This window comes from Anser cygnoides, chromosome 1, assembly GCF_040182565.1.
Source record: "Anser cygnoides isolate HZ-2024a breed goose chromosome 1, Taihu_goose_T2T_genome, whole genome shotgun sequence".
NCBI classification, from domain to species: domain Eukaryota; kingdom Metazoa; phylum Chordata; class Aves; order Anseriformes; family Anatidae; genus Anser; species Anser cygnoides.
In genome coordinates, this window is record NC_089873.1 from 89,642,228 (window position 1) to 89,663,351 (window position 21,124).

The 21,124-nt window shown below is 35.3% G+C and overlaps 1 long non-coding RNA gene across 1 annotated transcript in view; it reads left to right on the forward strand.

Moving 5' to 3' along the window:
* LOC106037309 (uncharacterized) overlaps positions 1–10,618 on the forward strand; it is a 131,524-nt gene extending 120,906 nt beyond the window's left edge. Inside the window, exon 4 of the long non-coding RNA XR_001207940.3 lies at positions 4,818–10,618. This is a non-coding gene — a long non-coding RNA (uncharacterized lncRNA). The remainder of the gene's footprint in view (positions 1–4,817) is intronic.
* Positions 10,619–21,124: the final 10,506 nt, after the last annotated feature.

Here is a 21,124-nt window from a genome sequence, read left to right on the forward strand (position 1 = left end):
AATAATATATATTTTTTTGATTCATACTGCTTCATTCTATTTACTTTTTTGTTTGCTTTTGCAATACACAAAATCGTTTAATTTTTCTCCACTGTAAGAAAAATGGTGACGGGAAGATGGTTTTAGTTTTGTTCTTTTTCTCACTATTCTATTTTGTAATGAAATGGCAAGAAATTAAATTCATCTTCCCCAAGTCAAGTATGTTTTGCCCATAGTAATTAGTAAAAAATCTGTCTGCCCTTATTTTCACTCAGGAGGTTTTTTGTCTTATGTTCTACCCATGACCTCCTAAGAAGCAGTAGTGAGAGAGTGGCTGCATTGGCACCTGATAATTTTCATTATTTTTTGATATAGTTTTTTCGGCTAATGCATGTAAATTATGGATATTTAAGCATTGCATACATGCTGAAAAAATTCCACTTCACACTGAATAAAAAACATAAAACAAGTAATTCTGAATAAGGAAGAAACAGTTGACTTCCGTGAGTAGTATAGTTCATTAACAAATGTGTTATATTGAAAAGGCTTCATAGTTTCTGAAGAAAACCATCACATATCTCAAAAGTTCTGGATAATCCTACCTATAAATACACCAAATCCTACAATGTCACCACCTGCAAAACAACATTGAACAAAATGTTGGATCTTGTTCAATTTGGATTAAAATGCAAGAATCATTTGTTGATTTTTTTTTTTTTTCTCAACATGGGAAAATAAATGGTATATTCAGTCACTTCTGCTTTCTTTTGAGGGAAAGGAGTAGGTTTTTAGATTTTGTATGCAACTACTTCATGCTTTAAAGAAAAGCAAAACTTCATTAATGAGAAGCCCAAAGTGTCTCTCATTGGCCAGTGAATCCCAAAAGGGAGACCATAGGCTTGTGCAGACAACCTTTGCTTGGACTGTGAGAAGATCAATGAGAAAACTGCTGAAAACTGCAGGGCACGGTTCTATATCTTATCATTTTATTTGTTGCGGAAAAATGGTGAGGAAAGAGATGAGGAAGTCATTCTCAGCTGAGAACATCTGTGAATAATTCTTAGCCTACTTATATTGAAAACTTTTCAGTTCACAGAAGCATAATGAAATGATGAAAGTCTATTAACCCTAAATAGCTGCAGGCTTCATCAGAAATTAAGTAATTTAAACAGAGTAAATGAACCAGCCATCCTCACAACAGTTGAAAAGTATGGTCTATCGTTACAGTTGTCTTTTACAAACCGTACTGGCTTGGTTTTATTCATTACTTTCAAAGTGAGCAATCAACTGATACACAATGCATTTAATTTATTATTATTGTTAATATTAATATTATTACACATTTTCCCAATGAGTTTTAGTTCTATACTTAGTGAGCAGATGAAAAATACCTGTGTTCTGTAACTTTCTTCTAATTCACATTCTTTTCTTGCTTGAGTTTGAACTGCTTTTATTAGTTTGAACTGCTTTCCACACTGACATTGCAGGTGGACTTAGAATCTCCTTGCAATTTGAAGTCAGTTAAAATTTGTTTGGGTGTGCACATACATACCCTGATTCAACTAAGATGCTAGCCAGAATGCTAGTCTGAAATAAAAATTAAATATTTATATATAAATATTAATTTCTCATTCATAATATAAACCAGTTCTAGCCTCACAAGTCAGACTAACAAATGATATAGATCCCTACTTCTTAATGTGGTGTCTGCAATAGAGTATATACAGCTTGCAGGGAATATAGTTTTCTTCCTATTTTTGTTTCTAATGAAAGCACCTAGGTGATCTGTGTCCCTCTTTTGTTCCTGTAAGAGGATACTGTTTTCTTTCTTACTCAGAAGATGCCTAAATAGGGATCTAAAATATTTTTGTTCTGGTTCAGGCTCACTCAATGACATGCAGTTACCTTGTTTGATGAAGCTGTAAGCCTATCATGAAATTACCATAAGGAAAAAACTTTTTTTTTTTCTTCTTTTTTTTTCTGTAAAGGTGGTCAAACAGTGAAACAGCTTGCCCAAAGAGACAGTGGGGTATCCATTCTTGGAGGTACTCAAAACACAGCAGGGCATGGCCAGAGCTACTACAACAACCTGCCCTAGCTGATGCTGCAGTCATTGTTCCACGAATCTGGACACCGGTGTTTCCCCTTTCTGTCAGGATTGTTACTTCTTGCTGTGTTCACTAAGAACCACCCCAACATACTGTAGAGAGAATAGTTACTGCTGTACAGCAGTTATGGTGCTTTCAGACATCATAGTATGTGGTGCTGTTAAGTCCTCTCTTCTCTATGTTCTCAGAAATCTTGCTTACACCTGTTTCAAATTCAAGGAAACCGAATGATGAATGCCAATCCACAGCTCATGTCTTCATGCAGAAGTTTATGCGATTGTGTATGTATATGTATGTATATAACATATAAATACAAAAGCACATAAAAAAAACGTGAGAGGCAATAGGCTATTATCAACAGTCCCTTCTTGAAAGCACTGGAAATATACCTGAGTACATAAAATCAACATTTATTGCAACATCCTATGGAGTCATTATTAATATATGCAACCAGTATTCATGTAGCAGGATAAACGTTCTCTGCTTTTCTGAAATCAGAACGGTGTCAAGAATATAAACCCTGACTTCCCCTTGTCTTCTGACAGCAAAGTTGAAACAGATTCTTCATCAGTTTTAGATTACTGTTGAGAAATTAGCCCTTCACAGAATATATTTGAAAGTTAAAGACTTTGCTTCATGCATTCATTAAATTGGAGCTTTCTTTTTAGTATAAATCTGTGTATTTGAAAAGATAATTTTTGTAACAGAGGAAGAACCAATTACATAATGTAGTACACCCTCCTTAATGACACAACTGTATTGGAATTTAAGTTAATCATTATAATAGTATGATGTGCACTTTATTAATATTGTAGTGTACCGCATTAAATTACTACAATGTTATTAGACAATTTAGTTCAAGCTCCCTGTATCAGAAATGCAAATATAGGTCATAAGATTAGGAAGATGTTTGATACTATTTGATACTGATTTTGAACTATCTACATGTACTTTTATTTAAAAAAAAATAAAAATAAAAAACAAGAGTGTATCCGTACTCAGCAAGATGAAAACTAAATGGCTGTTATAGTTATATACATTGTTACATGTTTCAGAGATTTTGTCATTAGAAAATTATAAAGCAAGTCTATTCTATGTGTGATGTTCAGCCATGATTCATTAATGATGAACTGCATTAAGTGCACATTCGCAAGGAATACATTCCCCTTTCTTCCAGGGAAAATCTTAACCTGAAGGCACAAATTGCATGTGGACAGGGCTTGGCCTTTCATCTGTCTCTCTCTCCAGATGTATATTGTCTCCACGCAGAGTGCTATGGAAGGTCTGCACGAGATTTTATGTGCCAATTGGTTATGGAGAAAGAAAAGAGTTGTAGAGAAACACTCCCTTGAAAGAATGATGTATCGTGCCTCTAAACAGTCAGTGTAATTCTCATCAGAATCTCCAGGCTGATCCTTGGGAGGCTAACAGGGTTATTTGTCAATGTACTTCTTGGTTACGCTGGCTACCAATGTACTTAAGTCTGTTTTACTACATAATTGCACACCTACACATTAAGTATACCATTATTTAGAAGTAATTTACCAATAATGTGCATTCTGTAGAGGAAATACCTGTAAAGCCATTGGAATACTAATATGATTTAAGAAATAAATACCACTATTACTGCTGTCTGCTCAAGATCAACAGTACTGATAGTAAAAGAATGTCCAGATTACTTTCTGCATCATTTCTTATCCTTCTGTAAGGAATAAAATATGAAGAGTGAATAACCATTCACTAATGAAAAAAAAAAAATCTCTTGCATTAGTGATGTAAAAAACAAATGCTCCCTTTGCTTTTTTTTCATTGGTCCTATGTACCTACTTAACATATATTTAAAATGCATTTTATCTTACGGCTGCTCAGAGAAGTTTCATAGTAAGCATACTATCAGTCTCCACTTGGTTTTATTTGAATAGAATTCCTAAACAAAAGACAAAAGGGAAGAATAGGAGATTCTTAGGTTCCTATTATTACATAATTAGCTACTTCTGTTACTTCTGTAAATCAGAAGTAACATATCAGTGTCCAATACCTAAGATGTTGACAGCCACAACTGAGTATATATTTTCCCCAGAGTTAATCTCTCACAAACATCATTGCTATAGGAAGACAGTTTACAGTTTATAAAAATAGACCTATAGTAGAAAAAAAAGAGTTTTGAATGTAAAAAATGGCACATGTAATTAGCTTTTTGATAATAGATATCTGAAACAAATCTTACAGTTTTTAAAAGTAGAATAAATGAAAATGCAATTACAATCTTCCAATTTAAAAAAAAAAAAAAAAAAAGATATACTTCGACAGATAATGGAGAAATACTACAGGATTTTTCTTGAGTTTAAAAGCAATGATAACAAAAGGATGACTTTATATGGAGTGTTTTCAGCTGCCAGAGACCAAGACAGGTGCGCTAAAATTGACAGAGCTCACAGGTACTATTTTATGAAAGGAAAACAATTATTTTTTTCTTCAAGATTTCAGTCACTCAGTGAAAACTAGAACAATTAAATTCCGAGTTCTTAAAAGCATGTTCCAGAAACTGGTGATATGGCATTCTTATTTCCCACCAAGCTTCAAAATCATACCTATATTCTATTACTTGAAGTAAGTCATGTGTTTATAAAAAAAGATTCAAGTCTTAAATCCCATCACTAATATAGTTAGTGAAGATAAATCTGATGGCTGACTTTGTCTGACCTTCTTGCTACTGTTTTATTTTTGCAGTTATTTACTCCAACCATAATGAAAAGACCACAACACAGATGCTTCCAAAGGATGAGTCATTATTTCTCCTTTTACATTTTCATGGAAGTCAAGAAGTTGGTAAGAAAAGATTCATCTGACCAAACCCTAAGCAACGAATCTCCTGATTTTAGTATAAATACTAGTCATAAAACATAATGTTGTGTTCAAAAGGGACTGTACCTTGGAATCAGATGTCTGGAGCTCTGCCACAAACACCTCTTTTACATGAAATTAGTCAAAAACACTGTTTAAATTTTACAGTTTTTTGAAACTACACAGTGAAAATATTTTGTTTTGTTTTGTTTTTACAAGCTTCAAAAACATTGACCAAGTGTTTTCTAACCTCTTTAATCAAGGAAATATTGTTGAATTCACGTATCCTTTATGTCACACTGGGGACATTGCAGTGCTCCAGTCTTGGCATGGTATCACAATATCTCAAGGGTGAGGGTAAGGAAGCACTGTGATCCAGATAAAGTGACCTGCCAACTCTGAAAGAAAGAAAGCTATTTTTTAGGTTTGTGTATTTAAGGGATATTTACTGATTTCAAATAACGTCTCTCCATTTTGTTTTGGGATCCTTATTCCATGACTCAAAAAATCTTGTCCACTCCTTGGATTCTGAGGGATCTTTGGGGTCTTTCTTTTTTTTTTTTTTTTAAACAAAGCCCACACAGTCCTGAGAAAGGAGACCACATTCAACAGATAGCATGGACGTTCGTTTCTTCTGCCCTACCTAGACCTCTAACACTATCCCCACAGTCTTTAACCCCTTCACATGTCCTCACGTGCCTCAGCAGTGCAACATGTACCTTGAGTTTCACACAAGCCGCAGTGGTCTGTAGCACATCCTCCACATTACTATTTCATTTTCCAAACAGGAAAAAAAAAACACACACAAAATAATTCTTTTAGGTTTCTATGTACTCTTGTAGCAATCTGCTGGTAACACATGCATCCTGCCAAGGTGTAAACTGTAAAATGACTTATTGGATCAGTAATGAATTAGGAATATGACTTGTTGGACAAACAAGAAAAATGTTTTGCTAAAATCTAAGTCACTTTTTTATTGCTGAAGACATTGGATGAGGACTTATTTGGTGAATTTTTTACATTTTAACTTCCAAATATTTGCTGGAATGATTTATTCAAAAATGTTCTTCATTTGGTGTCTAGGCATTCTGAATGTGCACCCTGAACATTGTTTTGTTTGAAATGTGACTTTTGAGATTGATGAATGAGATGAAACCAAAGAAAGCTTTTTTTATAACCAAGGACTAGAATCAAAGGCAAACTTATGACTTGGCATGTGACTTTCCCACACATGCACCTCCAAAGTCTGATATAAAAGCAAAACTGGCACAAATTTTTCTCTGCCACCTGAAGAAATGAATTTAGAATTAATTATTAATAATTAATAAATGATAGATTAATAATTACTTAGCAGATACTATTTGTGTGGACCAGGTCTTTTCTGATCCAATGGCCATCAGTTCTACCTAATGAACCAAAATAGAACCATCTCCTCTAAAACTGAATCTCCTTTTCTAAGCCAATATCAGCATAACATCTGGCTGTGTCAGATCATTTCTCTTAACAAGAACTACTAGAAAGTTTAATCTTTCACCAACTGTGACATGTTACAAATACCATATGTTTTCTGGAAGAAAGTTGGCAAAATGCATACATTGTTTCCTGTAAGGTTATGCTTTATGTAATTTTACTAAAAAGTTATGTGGGAGCCCTGAAGGTAAAAGGCTTCTGTTTGGTTGTACTTTTTGTTTGCTTTTATTGAACAATATGTAGCATACACTGAATATTCTCCTAGCTAAACTAGAATGTGGTGACGGACAAGGCATGTTAATTTTATTGAAGAGAGAAACCGGACAGAATCATCCACTTACAGCAAATGTAGTACTTACCTGACTCATTTATCTTGCAGGAAACACTCAGCAAGGGTCTTGTATAATTTTTGTCCCAGTATAGGGTGAGCTGAGGGTGCTGTTCTAAGAGAACACTGAAATTACAGAACAGACAATGGCTAACTCAGATAGGAAAAGTTTTCAGCACTTTAAAGCTTGTGTTTCTTGTCAAATTTTGAGAAGTATTTTTCAACTTTCCATAATCAGCACAGTATTAATGTGTTCAAAACATTTTGGTTATTTTCTCAGTTTAAAGTAGTTTTCCCTACACTCAAACATAACAATCTTCAAACAAGAAGACTACGTGTTAGAAAATGGATCTTAGAATTATTTTTGTAGCTTATGATAACTCAACAGCCATCAAAGAAAAAAATAACTTTTACTGAAAAAGAAAATTATATCAATTCTGAATATTTCTGACTTATTGAGGCCTCATGCTGTTTGTACCTTGCACTGAAACGTCATTTAAGTTGAATTCAATATTAGCTAATTTATTTTCTTGCCCATTGTGAATATTAGGAAGTCAATCCCAACTGTTTGTCAAGGAGCAAGGACATCCTTTTTTTTTTCTTTTTTTTTTTTTTCCCCTCAGTAGGAATCTGCATGTAAGACTGACCAGCCTGATTCTAATTCATATTTATAGTCTATAGTAGACCAATAACCTAGCAAAATTAACACGTTTAATTGGCATTTTAGCAAAATTGCTAAATTTACCTCATATTCTTTAGTGTGTTTTTGATATAATAGAGAACCTAGTCATTTGGAGAGGCATTTCAAATCAGCTTGAACTGAAACTAGCTCAACAACATCTTCAGAACTTCTAATAATTACATCTATACTAGAAAAAGAATTTATAAAGTATCACTCCAAAGTTCCCATTTTATCAAGCACTTGAAACTCAGAATACAATTGCTGTGTGTTTTGTTTCATCCATAAATCTGGAAAGAGTGCATTTTAATGGGAAAGAAATTCTGAGTATGAGCAAAAAAATAACAGATACTCACTCGATCCACATACATTTTCTCCTTTCCTGGAAAAATCTGGTTTTTTTTCAGGAAAAAAAAAAAGAAAAAAGAAAATTCTGATTTGGCATCTTTCCCCTTAGTATAAGGGGAGAGCTATAAACAATAGAAGAGTGATGGTTATTATCATGATTATAGTATTTTAAAGGTAGATACTGTTCAAACAAAAATAGATAAATTAAGGGAAGTTATTTTACCAGAGTAAGACTCTCTTAAACTAAATAAATATATTATAATCATAAAAGTAATTGGAATAGTAATAGTAGCAACAGCAATAGTAATAGTTATGGTACCAACCCCAACAACAATAACAAAAAGCAAAACACTCTTCCACAATCCTAGTTTTGTAGGAAAATGGGATGTAGCCATCCTGATCTTGTAGTTCTGGGAATGTTCTTTAAAATGTTAATTGTAAGGAATCATAAGGATGCATTCTCTTTTCAGTGTTATTTTTAATATTGACAGTGGAAAATTAATGGCTTTTTAAATAAGCATAAATATTTCTATATGCATTATTTTATTCAATAAAGAGTGTTCTTTTATTTGTTCATTGATTAAACATAATCAACACTATATCAGCATTTGGATTAAAAATACTCTATTAACTCTACCCTGATATCTAGAGATAATCAAGTTGGGGACCTTGGACTTCATTACAGAAGCTAATCAGAGTAGAATGAATCTAATGTTTCCTGAGACCCTTTACTTTATGAGAGCATAGATTCACAAAAGCCAAAATTCCATGTCCATCGTGTTAAAAATTCCTGCTTTGCTACCACCACCTACTCCAAGACAATAGACTGCAGTTTTCAGAGTTTAATGTTATTTTCTAAGACTAAAAAATCCACTTCTGGCCAGATAAGGTGAGAGTAAAGTCCATGATCCCACAGCTCCTGATTAGGCTGGGAAACTCAGTACCAAGTTAATCTCTGAATCTGTCAAGATCTGTAAACTTGATGTTCCTTTTTCTGTATTGTCAGAGGACCTGATCTGATAGGGATCCTCAGAACCTTCCCACTGTAGTAGTCACTGCACAAAAATATGTTCTCCTGGTTCAAGTCCTCTCATGTCACATGGCAGGTACCTGCTGAGATCCCCTTAGGCAGACATGTCAACTGGGCTCAGCTCATCTGCATCCAGGATGAGATCTCTAATCACTGACTTAAAGAAGAAAAGAATCAGTGCCTGAACCATTACTGTCTCCTTTGTCTTCTTCCTCTTCCCCTTCTGCAACCCCTCCCATGGCAGCAGTTTTCAGAGGGAAAAAAGGAAAAAAAGGAAAAAAACAAACAAACAAACAAAAAACTGTTATTTGGGAAAATTCAGCTCTGCAAATCCTGAATAGAGAGAGGATTTTCTTCAAGGGGCAAGAGTCAGAAACTGAAATGGGAGGAATGGCAGAAGCAATAGGAAAACTAAGACATTGTTTTCCTCATTTTTTTTTGCAGTTTGCTTTGTGCAAACTTCCGTGCACAGTATTCTGGATAAAGTGAAATCTTTCTACTTTAAGAAAGTAAATCTATTTAAATCTTTCTAAATCTTTTTAAAGATAGAAAATTAAAAGTCTTCTATTAATTTTTAGCCCTTGAAATCAAAATTGTGAGTGCTGCATTCAGTTTGCCATCATGTCTTTTGGGGTGTAGACTGACAGGATTTCAAGAGCAACTTCTCATATGAGCGTGAATCTGAGTCTTTTGCCTTCTGAAGTACAAATGGTACCTTTAAATTGTAACACATCTCTCTGCATAGATTTCCCTTTTATAATGAAATGACAGGTGCTGAATGATCTGGGGTTGCATCATATAGGCAGCTGAATTGGGCTAAAAACAGCTAGTGAAGGGGAAAGTGCTATAAAGAGGGAGAGAGATGAGAATTAGCCTCTCAAATGGAAAATTTGCTTATAACTTAGATGTATGATAGAGGATGTCAGAATAGTGATAAAAATTGCAATCCTTGCTTACATTCCTATGGACTTCAAAGGGAGTTTTCCCCATGTGAGGACTGCAGGATCAGACATCCTATCTGTACTTCTTTCTTTCAGCATCTGGCTCTTACAAGTGTTGTCAGAAAAGCTTTTCTCACCATATGGGACTTGTGAAACATATTTAAATCCCTTGGTAATGTTCAGTTCACTGCCTACTTGGTTGGACATTTCTTACACCTTTCTAAAAAGTGCCACTGCAGGGCAAAGTTTAATTTGCACTCTAATGTGGGAAAAGAGGTCTTACTTTTATAGAACTTTTTTCTTAAGGCATTTGTCTCTTACTGTAGCTTTTGAAAAAGTAAAATAAACAAACAAATAAATAAATAAAATTGCTATGCCCTATGTTTCCTTAAATGTGTCGTTTTCGCTTACTACGGTCAGATTGGTGCTCTTTCTTTTCCAAACATAGCTCAACAGTTTCAAGCTAAACTGGTTTTTCTTTGAAAACCAGCAAAACTTTGTCCTTTTCAAGTCATGGGGTGCAGGATCACTTTTGGTCTACTCTTTCCAGCTGGGAACAAGAGAATATGAACCATTTTCCCCTTAGGTCCAGATGTCTGGAGAAAGATGAATCAGAGAGTTGAAATTATTAAATATTTATCTAGAAGAGAGAAATATTGCTGTATAAAAACGTATCTTATGTCACTGCATAATGAGGACCTGGTTTCATGTATGTCCTCTAGTTATCCTAAATTCCTTTTTGGATGTAATGCTGATGAACAGACCGATTCCTCTTCAGTGGAGAGGAAGATTGGTGAGTTTTGGAATAGTGTAGTACAAAGATGTCTGTAAGGCGCTTGTATCACTTGTCCATCACTGATTTCTCTCTACAGTGTTTAATTTCTCTGTGATACTAACAACACTCAATGGCAAGCTGGTGCACATGGTAAGACCAGCATTCACAAACTCATCTTTTTGCCCTATATTAAAGGTAGTGCACGTTCTCACTACTGCTGACAAGGTCCAGTGCATAATTGATATGTCTGAATTGACCATCAGTCCAAACAGGTTCAATAGCTTATTTTGGACTCAAGGTCTTGGCTAACATGTTTTTTGCACTGAAGGTTTTTTCACAGCTTACGAATTCTGTACAAACTGAGCAGAATAACATTGCATAACACAAACTTCAGAGTAGGAAGACCAGTGACTCCACAAACCTGTTTGAAAATGACATATTCTAAGTACTGACATTATTTTTAGAGGTGTATAGTAATATATACATATTGTAAGAAAGTGAATATACATTTTCCTTTGCTGATCAAAATACACAATCATCCATTAAACCACCCTTCTCCCTTCTGCATCTTATAACTGTGGGAGGTTGATAGATGTTGAAAATTCTGTTTGTTCTTCCACATGCCCTAAAGATTCTCTATGAAAGCTATGTTCTTTCACTGTTGGGGACATGAATAATTCATGTCATCATCACGATGGAAAATTTCAGCTATCAACAACACAGTTCTCAAGTAAAATTTGTGCTTTAAATTCTGTCACAATATTTATTTTCACTTAGTGTCCACCTATACTGGACTCTCTAACCATGTGATAGGAAAGAGGTTGTGCTACTGAGCAATTCTAAACAGTGACATCCCTGACTTTGTAGTAGTCTTACTCACCTCACCTGTGTCCCTCTGGTGTTCCACTGTAGCCCCTCTACACTCCATGAAGATATGGACAAGGTCACACTGAACAAATGGCACTTGGCTGTCAAGAAGCTATGTACTCCATGGTTCATACTGATATTGCTGGACTTTGTTGGAAACGGCCCAAGTGGCTGATAATGGCATCATCTGTTTCGTGGCCTTGTTTTCTTTCTGTAGCTCTAATATCTGACCAGCTGAACTTTCCAAGATTTATTTATCCACAGGTGCACAGGTGTTGTTATTCTCATGGTATCAATAAGGAGAACTAACACATGAAGCTGCCTAACTGCTGCTGGTTCCATCGTGATTTCGATGGGCCTAAATACCTTGCAGAGCTGGAGTAAGGTAACTATGCTGATAACACAAAATAACTGCAGCAGAGCAGGATATTGAAAATGGTTGCTCTAGAGTCACTAGCTTTCATTTATTTGAATATGTTCTTTCCTGGCTTATCTTGAAACTTGAGCTTGAATGTTCATTACCTGCCTGTAAATGGGTTGTCTATGGGCCTTGAGTTACTAGCTCAGGTTTAGCTTAATGGAATATTTTAAAGGAAGGAGTCTTGAAAGCTATGAGGAATAGGTCTAAAATGTTCTGATAGCTTTAGACTACTCTAAATGAGCAGGAAGTATCATTATGCAGTAATAAATATTTTAATTCTGTTGCTGATGGAAGTTTGGGTTTGGGGTTAATTACAGCAGCTATGGCAAATATTTAAATGTTCTGTGGCTTTCTGTCAATACCACAAATAACAATGCATTGTTTTCTCTGAAAGATAACATCAGTCACTGTCAGATGCATAGATTTTGTGAATATCTATAGGTAGAGTTATGTTTATATAACTACATTTTTTTTTTTTTAATCAACAGACTCCTCTTGCAGACTAGAGCACCTAAGTTTCTCCAAGAACCTTTCTTTCCTTAAGGATGCTCTCCATTTATCCTCTGGCATTCTACTAATCTATTTTACATATTTCTTTTTCTCCAAGTAATGGAGATACTGAGGGTGAAAATCATGACAGAAGACTCAAAAGAAATCATTTAGTTAAACCTCCAGGTGGCCATCAAAAATCTTGTTACAAATGCCTTTCCACTGTGCAAAAATGAACAGATCTTCATTGTGACAGTCAGCTTTGATCAAATGTCATATCTGGGATTCCTTGTGCACAGCAGTGTTTTTGTAAGAGCTATCATAATACTGCAGCTAACACTTCAAACTAACATTAAATGAAAGTCTGTGAGCTGGATGCATTTCACAATGGATAGCATATCTTGTCATTCTCTGGAAGATGGAAATTTTAAGCTAAGAGTACATGCTTAAATAGTGTTTTGGCACCATCTAGATATTAGTTTCACTCTGACATTAATTTCCTCTGTGGCTTTGCATGAGTAACTTAAGCTCCCTTGATTTTTCTCTAGATCTGTTTATCTTTCAAACAGGGAAAATGGTATTTTTTTCCCCTCTAAGAGAATAGATTTCAGATAAATCAGGATTATTTTTGTAAAACTTCAGAATCCATGACATTGACAACATGGTACAAACTTATCTGTGATCTTGGACTTCTGTTATATGAAAGCATGACATATTTTACTTCTCCACTCTGCGACTCTTTTGTTAAGTTATATTGTCTTGTTCATATTAATCGTTCTTGCCCTGCTTCAAAGATAACAAAGGGGATTTTTCTTTTTAGGCAACCTCAGTATTGATGTCATATGTATAATTTACAGAAAATACTCTTATTCAACCCCCCACATGCTTTTGCTTACATGTCAGCAAATGCATGTATGGTGAAGGAAACGTTGTTTAGAGATTAAAGATGAGGAGAGAGGAGAGGAGAGGAGAGGAGAGGAGAGGAGAGGAGAGGAGAGGAGAGGAGAGGAGAGGAGAGGAGAGGAGAGGAGAGGAGAGGAGAGGAGAGGAGAGGAGAGGAGAGGAGAGGAGAGAGGAGAGGAGAGGAGAGGAGAGGAGAGGAGAGGAGAGGAGAGGAGAGGAGAGGAGAGGAGAGGAGAGGAGAGGAGAGGAGAGGAGAGGAGAGGAGAGGAGAGGAGAGGAGAGGAGAGGAGAGGAGAGGAGAGGAGAGGAGAGGAGAGGAGAGGAGAGGAGAGGAGAGGAAGGAGAGGAGAGGAAGAAAAACAACAAGGGTGAAGGAAAGGAAGAAAGAGGGAGAATATTCTAAGTTTAGGACTTTGGTTAACAAAGATAAATAAAAAAATCCGTACCATTCAGTTTCAGCTCTACTCGTCTCGATCTGTAGTCACCTTCATTTTTTTACACATCAAATTCAGAATTCAGATATGAAGATCTGTATTTCTCTCTGTTGTTAGTCCTGAAAAAAATAAATCCAAATAATTCATTATCTGTTTATGTGCAATTCCATCTATCCTGATGATACTAATTATTGGCATAAAATCTGGTGCCTATATCAGAATTTGCAGGATTAGGAATTCATTCTTTTTCCTTAAGGACCATAATAAATTAGTGAAGTAACCTGAAAAGAGCTTTCTAAAGTGAGCTCATTTTTTTAAAAATTCATGATATACATACTTCTGTTTAAAGTAATAAAATAGAATTTATTTTTACTTCTGTTTAAAGTAATAAAATAGAATTTATTTTATTTATATTAAGCAGCAACCCTTAAAACAGAAAGTGTGTGTCTTTGAAGAGCAGTGTACTGACCATTTTTCTAGCTCCTTATCAAAAGCACCACAACTGGTATTCAGAGTTCAGGTATTTCCTTTTGAATAAAACAGTAATGGAAGGGGTTGAAGGGAACTACTCTGAATATATTTGCTTCTGCCAATGAATTTTGGCAATTAAACACACTTATTGACAATAATAGGCTTATTGACAATCTGTGTTACTTTGGGGTGACAGGAAAAGCCACTTCCTGATACCAAATATGATAGGAAAATGCTGGTTTTAGTGTGAAGATGTCAGGATCTAGAGGCCAACAGGACTCACGATGCTATGGCAGTTATGGCAGAGTCTGTAAAAGCATAGACTCTAGGGATACATTCCAGACAAAAACCTGGGTTTTATTTATTTTCTGTATATCACAATCAATTATGAATTAGTGCAACTAGACCATCATCTTGCTTCATTTCAGATGAGGGAAAGAAGAGAAACTATCAAGGTAATTATATACATATAGTGCTGGTAGCTGAACATGGCTTATAAAGCAAGGGAAATATATTAAATGAGCAAGCAATGAGCAATACGTCATTGGGAACAGTTCCTGAAGAGTATGACTGTGTGCAAGTGAGTACTTTCACCAGTTCTAAGGCTTCTTGGAAGGAAGTTATGCCTGCTGATCGATCTCTTGTGTTCAATAAGCCCATGTGTCCTGATCTGCTTTCCAAGGCTTCTTGAATTTCTTTCGTGTTACCATTTAGTCAGCTAAATACTTTATTTCCCGTCTTTTTTCTTATCTCTTTCCCCTTTCTCCACCTGTTTCCCACTCACTCTGTTAAATCATCTGGTTAAAATGAATCTTTATAAAACCTATTGAGATCCTGTTATGTTCATATCAGATTTATTTTTCATGAAATAGGCTTTTCTGTTCCCTGGTGCTACTCAATCTATATAAACTGGCTATTTTAGTCAATGAAAATTTTTATGGCTCCAGCAAATCAGACTAAAGAAGAATGCGACATATTAGTGAGGAGAGCTATTCAACATTATGTGATGCTTTCCTGAGGCTCCCAAACATGAAGCAGTTCAGGAGAGCAATCATATTTGATTGATATAGTCATATTTGAAATGAAACAAAGAGATGAACAAAATGATTGGGCATCGGATTAAAGGCTTTTCTTATGCAGGCTGAACATGATTTCTCTCAAAAAAATGAATTTGCCTTTCACTGGCAGGCTTTTTTAAATCTGTGGCCAGCAGAGCTGACTTCATAATTAATAAATATCATACCTGTGTGCATATGCAGCTGCCTACTATAGAGTTGATTTGAGAGACATCTTAGAAGTCTTGTTTTGTGTCAGTGAAGACAATGGAAAGTTCTATAGCACATCTTTTGATGGCAATAACAATGAAGTACAACTCCCTCACAGTGCAAGTCTGGAATACTTGACATGATATTTTAGCCAAAAGAACTGCAATATGCAAACTGATTTGAGGAAACTCTATGATGTTTGTGAATGGTCCAGTGTGTCATAAAATCCAATAGCAACTTTGTTTCAGGTGTTTGAAAATGGAAGAGCTGAACAAATGTATGGACATCATCTCCTAGGACTGTGTAACCAAGCATTTAAATTTATTTCCTTTTATCAATATATCTATATATAGGGCTGTTTATTGACTACTTTTGAATAATAAAAAAAGTGTTCCTTTTTATTTCTGAAGTTCTATTTTGATTTACTTTCCAGTGTTTTGAGCATGCTTCCCCTTTTCAGCACAGCCTGCTTTCTCCCTTTGTCTTTGGGTTTCTGTGGGTTTCTGTGGATTCTTCAAAGACGCCAGGAGAAGCAGCCAGAAGCTAATCAGCCCTAACGCTCTGAATTCTGCTTTACTCCATAGCTCAGCTAGCTAAATCCTAAGACAGACTACATAACATTTCTCTTCTAAGGAATCAAGAGCCTTTATGAGGGTTGTGAATATAGAGGGTTCGTGATATTCAATTATGTTGGTGTAATACACAGAGAAAAAATAACGTGGGTGTGGCATATATGTTGGAAGGGAAAAGCATATACTTATTTTACCAGCTAGTTTGGTAATGGCTGAGTATATTTTCTTTGTTGATTCCTGGGCCATCAAATTTCAACATTAATTGTGATTCTGAGAAATACAATGTGTTTAAAACTGCTTTGAAATTAAGATTGTATTACAGCTGTCTTCAGAGAAGATAAATTAAGCAGAATAGCTTCTCAAATTAAAGAATTGTGGCAGTTGGATAAGCACATGTAGTGGGATAAAAGCATGCAGTATCCACATGAAAGTTCTCTGTGAGATTAAATTGTAAAGATGAGATGCACATTGTCAGATGATATCTGTTGGCAATTGAAGTGAAAGCTCTACGGAGTGTAGAAAAGTGTTGTCAAAATTGGATGTACAAAATTGAAGAAATACAATTTCTTCTTATTTTCTTCTGTTGTCGGTTTATAGTTTTTAGTTTTAATTTGTTTCTTCCTCCAGCTTCAACTACATCTAAATTAGGTTACTGTTTGCTGATATATATTTACATATTTCACTGTAATTTTCACAGTTGTGACATTAGAACTAATGCCATGTTCCTAGAAGTATTTCTGCACATAGCATCTTATAAGATTGACAGCAGATCATTCAAGCCAAATAGTATTCTACATATATTTATGTTTTTAAAACAAGAGTTTTGAAACCACCTCATGCAAGCAGAAATACAGAAGACAATTTATAGTGGTTCATCTGCTCTCCACGGTTCTTTTGTGGAATAGGAATGGAGATATTTACAGCCAAAATGTCCTTTCTCATGGACATCTTTGGCCCTTGAACCAAAATGCATCTTTTAACACTTATAAAAAGAAATAATACAAAAAGCTGAAACTGCTACTGAAGCCCTGGAAGAAAGAGAGATGTAAAGCTGGAGGCATGTTTCTTAGCACATGAGCAGATGTTGTGTTGCTGCTGCCACCTAGGAAGCTATTCATTAATAGCACCAAAGGTTTTGTTTGCAAGCAGCACACCACCATGGGAAGCTGTGACTTGGAAAGCACGTCTTTGTAAAACCAGGGTCTTAGTACTGTAATGATGCCCATGAGAGATAAAAATGTTTACTAACATGGGTGTTGATTAATTTTTCTCTCAAAGATATTGCGGTAATAAGCTAGTTACTTGCAGCAGACTTGACAAATCTGAGTTACTGCTAGCTTCTTGATCAAGCCCCTATACATAACAAATATGAAAGCCAAGGCTGAAGGCAGGCCAGAAGAAGAGCTGTGTGATTCAGACTTCCACACCACATCAGGTACTGCTACAGTTCCTGCCTCTTCCCACTCTCTACTTAAATTCGTTTTTGCTTAAGGAGATCCTTAATTTTAAAGCAGTTTGTTAAATCAAGGCCCAGAATGTTCAGATTGTCTAGACTTACAAATTACACTGTATTATACATTTTAAAAATAAATATTCATAGAGGGCCAAGTATTACACAGTTATAAGGGATTACTTACTTTAGAAAATGTTTCATTTCTCAGAATAAAACCTGTATATATATTCAGTTCTCTAGATAACAAATAAGTTATTAATCCAATATATAATGCTTACCTTTTGTTTTCCAGAGGTTTAATTGTGCATTTGGTATAGAAAAAAATATTTAACTGTTTTAATGAACCTTATTTGACCATTTTATATTGTTTCAGGAGAGAGTGATTGCAATTTTTGGCATTAGCAGTTCTTCCAAACGGATGCTTATTCGGAAATAGCAAAGACTTTAACATATATTAAACCTACTTCTCGCATCCCTCCAAAGCAGTATTCAGTGAATTAAGAGCGGTTTCTGATGATCTGAAAATTTAAAGGTAGTTTAAATTTTGTCTTCCAGCTATTGACAGTTTGTGTTCTCTTAGATTTCCTGGATTCATCCATTCATCTCTTGGCTCTTCACAACACAGTTTGAAGGGATGGGGGGGATGATTTTGTGTTTGAAAGACTATCATCTGAGAAGGAAAGGTGCTTAAAATCGCAGTCCTGGAAAGAACAGTGTCACTGCCTGGTGGTACTGAGGCTAATTGGGCTGCTATAGAGTTTATTATTTTATAAGCCCAAGGATCTTCTTTCTGACATAAACACAATTCTTGATGGTTTGGCTGCTGCCCTATATAAGTGACTGGTCACTGTGAAAACAGGCTTTGCCTTTGCAGCTTTGAATCTAACAAAAATCATCTCAGGTTTAGTAAACCTAAGTCTAGGAGCCTATGGTGCATAAACTGGCTTTTGTAACACCACTTTAAAGTATGTTTCAAGTTATTTCAAAATATTATGAGACAGACATCTCATAAGAGTGTCTGTATGTTTAAAGGTTTTCCTCTAACAGTGGTTATTGCAGACTCCTGTGGAAGTACAGGATAACAGTTAATGTACTCTTTCTTGGAAACCTAGAAATACTTTCCAAAGCTTCAATACTTAGTAACTCAGGTACTTCTGAAAACACTGGGATATCCTTTCGTATTCAGCAGCCTTCAATGGATTCTTTCTTTCTCTATCAACTTGCTCAGTTTCTTTTCAACCTCTAGAAATGTAAAGCATGCAGAATATCTTCTGATAAGGACTTCAACAGCTTAATTGTACAAAGAAGCGTAACAGTATGAAGAAGACACTGGTTTTGTTTATTTTGACCCTATCACCTTCAAGTTTCTCTTGATGTTCCTTGGTTCTTTCATTGTAAAAGATAGTGAATAATTATTCCCTACGCATCAGAATTTTAAGTAATAATTTGAAAATGCTAATCACCTGTGTGATAGTTGTGACTGAGCTTGATCATGAACTCCTTTGATGCATGTATTCATTTTTTGGTTTAAGTGACTTAGTATAAACCTATAGATGTCAATTTCAGATACTCTGAATGTAATAGATTTCCATGTAGTATTAGTTATTTTCAAACACAAAGTGGATTAATTGATACTTTAACTTGGTGAGTATGATTTATCCAGACCACCATACTCTATTTCGTCTTTGAGATACATGCATGCTTCACTAATGCTAAATTAATGGTGCCAAGTTCTAAACTCTAGCTTTACTGTTCAACAATTTTTTTCTAGCCTTTTCATGTTAGATTATCAAGGCACTCTCTTAAAAGTACAGAGGAAATCAGATGGGTAAATCTTCGGGGGGGGGGGTGGGGAGGAGGGAGAAGAGAAGAAAATAGAGGAAAATGTTAGTGAACACAACAATTTGAAGTCCAAAGTACTAAAACTGGCCTACCGGGAAATATTCTAAATTTTCTGTGAGGACTGATTAATTGTTCAAATGATGTGGAAGAAGGATTTGAATTTTATGAGTCTCACAGTTCCATTAGTATTTGCGTTCAAGTCATTAGATTTGTATACTTTGCATTGTTATTTCTTACCTTTACTTTTGGGTCCTATTCCCTATTCAATCTTAACAGAGTCAAAAACACTCAAGAGAGATCCACGGAACTCAGCATACATAGTACCAGGATCAGAATCATAGACTGATGACCTGTCAAACATGCAAATGCTTATTTTAAAAACAGCTTAGATTATGCACGGTGCAGTTATATTTAAAAGAACTCTTCAATTACTTTATTAAACCTGAAGTCTCTCATAAATCCAGCTGTCATGTGTAGGAAGCAGGTGCTCTTAAAAAATGCAGAAATTACATCCTTTTAAAAATACTTCCTTAAAAAAAATTAAAAAAATCTGTGTTTTATAGCTATAAAACACAATTATGCAAATATGTAAGGCAAATCAGTTGACATTCTCCAAAGTCTCTAGGACAAACCCCAAACTAAACTGCCTTCTATTTTTTTCTGCTTAAAAGCCTGCTGAAAAATTGGTGATTGTAATGACACGCCCCCAAAGTCTTTCATATCTCTTTTTACTGTAAATGGTTTTATGTTACTACTTTAAATATTATTTTCCAGTAATGACAATTTCTTTACAAAAGATGCACGGTTCTAGTTAGCAATCCTAAGTGAAAAAAGTGCTTTACAACATCCATCACATACGATCAATCCAGATGGCTAGAGCATATGGCAACAGTGAAGTTGTCACTGCAGTGCCTTTGAGTACCCAAGTCACGTGCCTGATGGGAGATATTGCCATCTTTACTGAACTGACCTTTGTGGAAACAAGCAGAATTTCCCTCCAGGTATCATCTGCTAATTTGGCTCACTATATGCCACCAATAAACTGGCTTCAAAGCCAAATATACACCAAGAGAGGGCTTCCCCAAGAGACTTTATTAGATAAATTATTCGAAATGCTTCTGGCCAGGAGAAGTCTGATGAAGACAGATGGCAAAAAGGAGGACTCTCAGAAGGAAAGGAATTGTTTCTTGCTTTGCTGGAATGCCATTCTGTGTCTGGGAAAGATTTAAGGACTCTGAACAGAAAAAAAAAAAAAAAAAAAAAGGAAAAAAAGATCCAAAATCTTTACAATGGGACATTTTCATTATTATTTATCTATTTATTTATTTATTGACTAAACATTATATTTTAAAAACACTTACATTAGAGTGCATTTCTAGCAGGAGATATTAACCATACTGGGCTATATTAATGTGGGAGTTGGGAATATTGCCTCCCTTTTATGTGTAAAAAAGAAAGCACTGATTATGCTCTTTGCATAACACAGTGTTTAAGTATATGAGTCACTTTAAATGTGTGAGATGCCTGAAGGAAAACTAATGAATGCCAAGTAATTTAATCCCAATGTTACTGAAAATGGGTAGTCAAAAGAAGCACAAAATGTAGGACAAATTGTAAAGTCTCTCTGTAAAACCAGTTCAGTGGCAGAACTGCCACTAATTCAGTCACATGCCAGAGGAACACCGTGGTGTCTAATCCCAGTAAGTACAAGTATTTTTCTGTTACTGTGACTACACTGCTACTCTGTGATACTCCTGTCTCTGAAATACTTGCATTATCAATGATAAAATGCAGAGTTTTGCTGTAGGGTTGCTGACTCTCTGTCAAGCTTATGAGTCTGATTTGGTATGGCATCCGTAAATGAAGAAATGATGAGCAGTGACTGAAGCCATCCTAAGGTCTGCA